This window comes from Phocoena sinus, chromosome 15, assembly GCF_008692025.1.
Source record: "Phocoena sinus isolate mPhoSin1 chromosome 15, mPhoSin1.pri, whole genome shotgun sequence".
Lineage (NCBI taxonomy): Eukaryota > Metazoa > Chordata > Mammalia > Artiodactyla > Phocoenidae > Phocoena > Phocoena sinus.
In genome coordinates this window covers 8,471,154-8,478,423 of record NC_045777.1, presented here as the reverse complement: position 1 = coordinate 8,478,423, position 7,270 = coordinate 8,471,154, and positions in this window count along the sequence as shown.

The following is a 7,270-nucleotide window of genomic DNA, read 5'->3' as shown; positions in this document are numbered from 1 at the left end:
CCATTCTGCCACTCAAAGCTGTGTGGTATCAGGCAACCTCTCCATATGTCAGTTTTGCCATCTATCAAATGGGTATAATAATAGTATCTAGCATCATTATGAGACCCAAATATCTTAATGCGTATGTCTGGCACAGAGTAAGCTCTAAATAAAGCCTGGCCATGGCTTTTGTGGTTGTTTGGGGGTTGTCCATTAAGAAACTGCCAAGTGCTGGTGACTTTCTTTGGCCTGGAATTGGATCAACTAATAATCATCTAAGAAAGCATTAAAGATCAGTGATTCTTGAGAAAATTTACCTTGCTGATATCATGACTTATCCATTACAGAAGCTTCTACAGGCTAAATTTTCTAAATAAGTGCATTTTTAGATAGATTAGAAATTCTACACTCATGAACCCATCTTGTCTCCTAAGAATAGAGTAATTCCATAAGAAAAGGAAATGCATTCCCCCACAATTTTCTACAGCGGGCATTTAACATGTGCTGCATCCAGCAAATAGGTAAGGAAAAGTAATACTTTCAGGTGTAAATAGAACCCGTGATTGGGCTAATTTTGGCAATTCATTTTTTTCCTTAGACAGAGGTGGATTTTTCAAGCCAAATGATAAATAATAGTGACTAAAAAATTTAAAAGTCTCTTCTCTAACTGTAATTATGTTTTTATTCTTTTTAAAATTTATTTTATCGAAGTATAGTTGATTTATAATGCTAATTTCTGCTGTCCAGCAAAGCGATTCAGTTATACATACATATATATTCTTCTTCATAGTGTTTTCCAATATGGTTTACTACAGGATATTGGCTATAGTTCCCTGTTTTTATTCTTGATGTTGTTTATATGTGGGTTCCCTCTTGTTTTTCTTACTCATACCTGTGAACGATCTGTCTTAATTTTAGACTTTGCAAAGAACCAATGACTGATACCAGTTATTCTTTTATGTCACAATTTTCTGCTTTTAAGTTCACTAATTCCGTCCTTCTACGTAGATTCATAGATAATATCCGTATCTATTCAGTCTGGAAGGTCCGTAGCAAACTGAGAATAGCACTTGGTCGAGAGGAATGGAGACCAGGAAGCTAGAACTGAAAAATGCACCTCACAGACGATTTCACCGTTAACATAAACGTGGGGTTTTTTTGTTTGTTTTGTTTTGCTTGGAGATTTTACATTTTTACAAGAATGTATTTAGATTTTACTTGAATAATTAAAAATACAAAGGAAACTCCCCAAGGTTCCTTAACCATCTGCTGCCCGCTGGGCTCACCTTCCAGGTCCAAAGAACAGGGAGCAGGAACCGGGTGAGTTGGAGGGTGTGTAAGGGGGGCGGGGCAGGAAGAAGCGGGGAGGCGGGGCGACTCAGGCTGCTTTCTTAGGTCGCCTTGTTCTCATTTTCTGCCTCGCCCACCCACGGATTTCCCCAAAGGGTGCAAAGACGGGCACAGCTTTTAAAGTTGGTGAGAGAGAGAGAAAAAGAGACACAGAGAGAGAGAGAGAGAGAGAGAGAGAGAGAGACAGAGAGAGAGAGGGAAAGGGAGGGAGGGAGGGAGGGAGGGAGGGAGGGAGGGAGAAAAGGAGGGATCACGTGGTTTTCTGGAAGGCAGACTCACTTCTTTATTTGGATTCTCTAGTCGACGTACTATCTCCACAATGCCTTGCCCGAATCAGAAAGAGTCGTCATGGTAGTCAGAGGCCGGTAGCGACCCACTGGAAAGGGTCGCTGCTTAAGTTCACATGCACTGATTCTTTGATCCTCCCTCGTTTTGCTCTTAAGATCTACTTCTCTTTCAAATCAAATAATTTGTCTCTTTCTCCTTCTGAGAAAACCTTTCTAGATGTGATTTCCCTTTTGAAAGAAAGACTTTGAAGTCCTTCTCCAGCACATCCTTTCTTAAAGGGATAGGGTAAAAGGAGACAAGCCTCCGGGGCTGAGAGCAGTTTAAAAAGTCACTATCCAAATACCCCCGTCTTCCCATTCAGAGTCTTGGCTTTGAAACCTCCCAGCTACTGGGAGACATTTCCAAATGCAGCTCTGTGGCTGGAACACCCCTGTTTCCAGGGGAAGCACCCAAACTTCTGTCCTTGGACCGTGGTGGCCCCATGAGAGTGGAAGTGGGCAAAGCAGAAAGGAAGTCTGTTTATATTTCTGAGTAAAGGCACTGCTATGGGAGGGATATAGGCTTTGAATTAGCAAGGATTCTATAATTTATTTAGTCCTTGTTGCCTAGGACTTCAAGGCAGGAACAGCCAAAATCCAGGGTGGTACATTTCCTAGAGGGTTAGATTTCAAGCTTCTGGTTTGTGAAGTGTTACCTTAATCCTCCTTTGGTGCATCTCTGTGGATGGTGCCAGGTTGCAGCACCTGCCCCATAGTGGCCAAAAACGCTGACAACAGTTCAAGCCTCTCAATGAGGAATGAGATGTTTGTACATGAAATGACCTTTAATTGTGTCTTGGAAACTCATGTCAGATCAACATGTGGTCTCAGTTATTCTGCAGAGGTTATTACATTTCAAGCTGTTTTGTGTTAGTTTTCAGCATTTAAATGGAGTATTTTCTCTTTCACATATTTGATGTGGCTTAAGGAAGACTGCTTCTTTTCTTCTTCTTTTCCTCATAGATTTTATTGTCTGATTAGATCTTTTTGTTAAGTCAGATCAAAGACGGCTTTCCTTTCTTTAGGAGACATCTTTTCTTAAAACAAATCAATAGAACGGATTCCACAGTAAAGAGACATTTTATTTAAAAGATTCTGAAAAGGGAAAAGATTTCAATGGGCGTGAAGAGATGTTTTTATTTTTGTATTATGTTTATCCGTCCAAGATTCTGAAGAAAGTAAACACTTGGGCATTCTGAACTTGGGATTTACTGTGGAAAGGCTTTTGCAGTCTTAGCTGGATAGATATGTCATTACAGAAAACACCTACTTCACATTTTGTGATCTGGGAACATCAAAGAACTAGTAGTTCTCCCCTACCTCTCCCCATTCCTGCCTTTAATGTGGAGATAGTGGCCTGCTGGCCTTTGCTTGTGCTGTTCTAGCCACCTGGAATGCCCTTTTCATGCCTTTTTTTTTGGACAAACTACTCCCTGTATTTCAAGAGGAAATTCAGGAGCTTAGAAAGCATCTGTGTCCCTGCAGCAACCTGCAGTTGCTCTATCAAGGGCCTTCCACGTTATAATGAAATGATGTTTACTTGGTGGCCCTGCTCCTCCTTAGGGGCAGGAAGTGTGCTGTTCTCCTTTGCCCCTCTCCCTCCCTGCGCTTGCTGGAGCCCAACATATATCTGTCAATCTGAACTGAACAAAGACAGAAATGTGGTATTTGCTTCACTATAAAAAAGGTGACTAGGGGTAAACTGGGAGTATTTGGCAGTCATGTAGTAAATGACATCTGTACAATGTCACCAGTGGACTATACGGACGCTCCTATACAGCACTTACTATGATCTCAAATGATACGTATTGTTCTTATTTACTGTGTTCATTAATCTGTCTCTTCAGCTTAAAATGTCCACTCCATGAGGACAGGGTTTTTGTCTAAGTTATCATCACTGACTGCTGTGTCCCCAGCATTCAGAACGATGCCTGAGACAGCAACAGCTCAACATTTTTTTGTTGACTGAGCAAAGCATTCTATACACTATTCCGCCTCCCAACCTTCCAGTCATGATGATGGGGGGAAATGGAGACAGTCATGCAAACAATTCAAACCCAAGATCACCACACAAGTCCCGGGGGTGTAATGTACAGCATGGGGACTACAGGCGATCATATCGTACTGCAGGACTTCCCCAGCGGCCCAGTGGTAAAGACTCTGTACTTCCAATGCAGGGGACTTGGGTTCAGTTCCTGGTCAGAGAACTAGGCTCCCACATGCCACGCGGTGCAGTCAAAAACAAACAAACAAAAGACAAAATAATACCATATTGCATATGTGAAAGTTGCTAAGAGGGTAGATCTTAAAAGTTCTCATCACAAGAAAAAATTGTGTAACTATGTCTGGTGACGGATGTTAACCAGACTTATTGTGGTGATCATTTTGCAATATATGCAAATACCAAATCATGTTGTACACCTGAAACTAATATAATGTTATATGTCAATTATAACTCAATTAGAAAAACAGATGACTTTGAGTTGTCAGCACTCAAGGGACCTCAGTGGTTCACTGGGCAGTTGCTCACCAGCTGCACTGAATGTGAGGTTTAGCCTTAGGCATCCAAACAGCGCATCACGTGGTGGATGCCCCTGCGATGCTCAAAACAATACATTCTTTACTCTTTCAAGAAAACCAGAAAATTCCATGAAAAATTTCCCGGAAAACGCATTATTTGGTGTCATGAAGAATTGCTGAAACGAAATTGTAAAATACTTCTGCTCTCATTTCCTTCAGCCCCCTTCAAAGAGTAGGTGCTTAACAGAACTTTCTTGACCTGGCCCTCACCAAGGAAATTTAAAAAGTCAAAGCATTTGGTGTGTAGAACACGAGCTCCATAATGCCAGGACCAACCAAGTTATGTTCTCTGCTGTATCGCCACTCCTGGCAGGGCGCCTGGCATATAGTGGGCCATCAAGAGCTGTGTTGATAATGAATGAATGAATGAATGATGGTGTCCATCTCAGCTACTGTTATATAGATTGAATTTTAGGCACAGTTGAGATCATGAAAAGTTGTGGGAGAAATTTCCCCTGCATTTACAATGTGGTGGTTGGATGGCTAACCATTTAATTTGAACATTAGGTGGCCATTTGTATGCCCAATTAAAAGTTTCCAACCACGGTTTTGCTTGTGTACATATTGCCCCTGTAATTAACCACGTGTGTAAAATGCATTAGGTTTTTGTAATAGGAGAAACAACAAGGAAATATATTTACCTGTGGAAGACCGGTGATCATCCAAGGAATTCTAGGAGTGAAAAACAACAGAAAAAATTAAAGCAATTAGGTAATGTTTCTTCCTTCTTTAGAGCACAAGGCCTCTAAGAGCAGATCCAGGCCCTGGCCAAAAAAACAAACACACAAAAAGTAAAATTAAGAAAATAATTTTAAGGCCAATGCAAGGTCTGGCCAGCTAAATACCCTTACTCAGTGTAACAGTTATCAAATTGTTAGACAATTTTTCTAATAAACCACCCCAAAATGTAGTGGCTTAAAGCAACCAACTGAAAAAAAAATTATTTTAAGACTTTTTAGAGCAATTTTGGGTTCACAGAAAAATTGAGAGACAGCTAGATTTTCCACAAACCCCTTGCTTCCACACATGCACAACCTCTTCCAACCCAGTTTTTCCAGGTCATATTCTTCTAGGTTAAACCAGATAAGTTATTGGGCTTATCTGTCCAAATAAGCTGTCACTGTTGGACTCTCCTATGCATTTGCGGTCAGCGGGCCAACTACTGGAAGACATAGGGTGACCTCCCTCACATGTCTGCTGGCTGTCCCACTGGACAGTGTAGGAGTCCTCAGCCTGGACGATTTCTGTGTTCCAGGTGGTCTCTCATGCTCTAGTAGGGCAGCCTAAACTTCTTCACTTGATGGTCTCAAAGAGTGAAATATATGGAGTGCCTTGAGATCTGGGCTCAGGCCCTGTACCTCATCACCGTGGCTTGAAGATAATGCTAATAAAGTATTGCCATTGGGGAAAACTGGTTTAGGCAAAAACTAAGTAATATAATCAATAAATCAACTTAACAAGTCAGATATAAATCACTGAATAAAAACACAGGAGAGAGGATATCACTGCTAGGGTTGTCAGATTTAGCAAAGCAATATTAACACGCAACAGTTGGGCTATACTTATACTAAAAGTTTTTGTTTTTGTTTTTGTTTTGCGGTACGTGGGCCTCTCACTGTTGTGGCCTCTCCCGTTGCGGAGCACAGGCTCCAGACGCGCAGGCTCAGCGGCCATGGCTCACGGGCCCAGCCGCTCCGCGGCATGCGGGATCTTCCCAGACCGGGGCACGAACCCGTGTCCCCTGCATCGGCAGGTGGACTCCCAACCACTGTGCCACCAGGGAAGCCCACTAAAAGTTTTTATATAATAAAATAAAAGTTATTTGTTGTTTGTCTGCAAGTCACATTTAACTGGGCATCCTGTATTTTTTCTGGCATCTCTACTGTTAACTCCCATGCTGTACATCTCCACTTTTCCATCAGGATACCTAGAATTCACTGCATGACAAATGACTGTATGACTTATAGAGAGAGTGGGGAATCAGAGTCAATTGTATATTAAATAATAGTAAAGTTTAAATTCTTTATTTCTTTAATATAAGAACCAAATAGAAATGGGAGTTTTCCCTCTTCTTTTTTAATTTTTATTATTTTTAAAATATTTACTTTATTTATTTTGGCTGTGTTGGGTCTCCACTGCAGCGCAAGAGCTCAGTAGTTGTGGCGCGCAGGCTTAGTTGCCCTGCAGCATGTGGGATCTTAGTGCCCCCAACCAGGGATCGAACCTGCATCCCCTGCGTTGGAAAGCAGATTCTTTACCACTGGACCACCAGGAAAGTCCCAGAAATGGGAGTTTTGAGTTTTGATATTTTCTCTTGCCACCCAGTGGATCACCTGGCACCAACCACCCTCTCCACTTTGGAGACCCTCCACCCTCTAAGCTCCTTACTGGGTTTTTGTATCTCCAGGGCTAATTATGAGTTCCTTACAGATTACATTACCTTGAGCAAATGTTTTAAATCTTCTGTCAGTCTCCTCATCTGTGAAATGGAGCTAATAATAGTATCCACCTCATAAAACCATGTGAAGATCATATGTAGAGCATGTGTAAAACACTGAGCACAGTGTCAGAGACAGAGTAGACCCCCATTACATGTTAGCTATTCCTATAATTGCTCTCATTGTTATTGGCAGTCACAGTTGGTCAAATTCTACTGCAAGAAAAACTGTTATAACTCATTAAAAAGAAATCTGAAAATTGTTTTCAAACTCCAAATCTTTTTAAAAAATTATATCATATGCAAACCAAAGTCCCTAGAACTGGTACTCTCAAGACAGTAGGACTTTACTCACATTTCAACCTTAGCATCAAAGTGGAGCTCTTGGGGCATTTTAATGTATATACACTTCTGCACATACAGCCCAAAGCCTTGGGAATGTATATTAGACCCTTTAAGTTTGCAAGGAAGAGTCCCAGCTAACTTGAGGTATTGCAGGATTGGCATATGGCAATAATAATAATGTCATACTGATACCTGGGCCAAGATCACCAACTTTGTGACCTCGTGCAAGTCACTTAGTCCTCCGGAGCCTTGG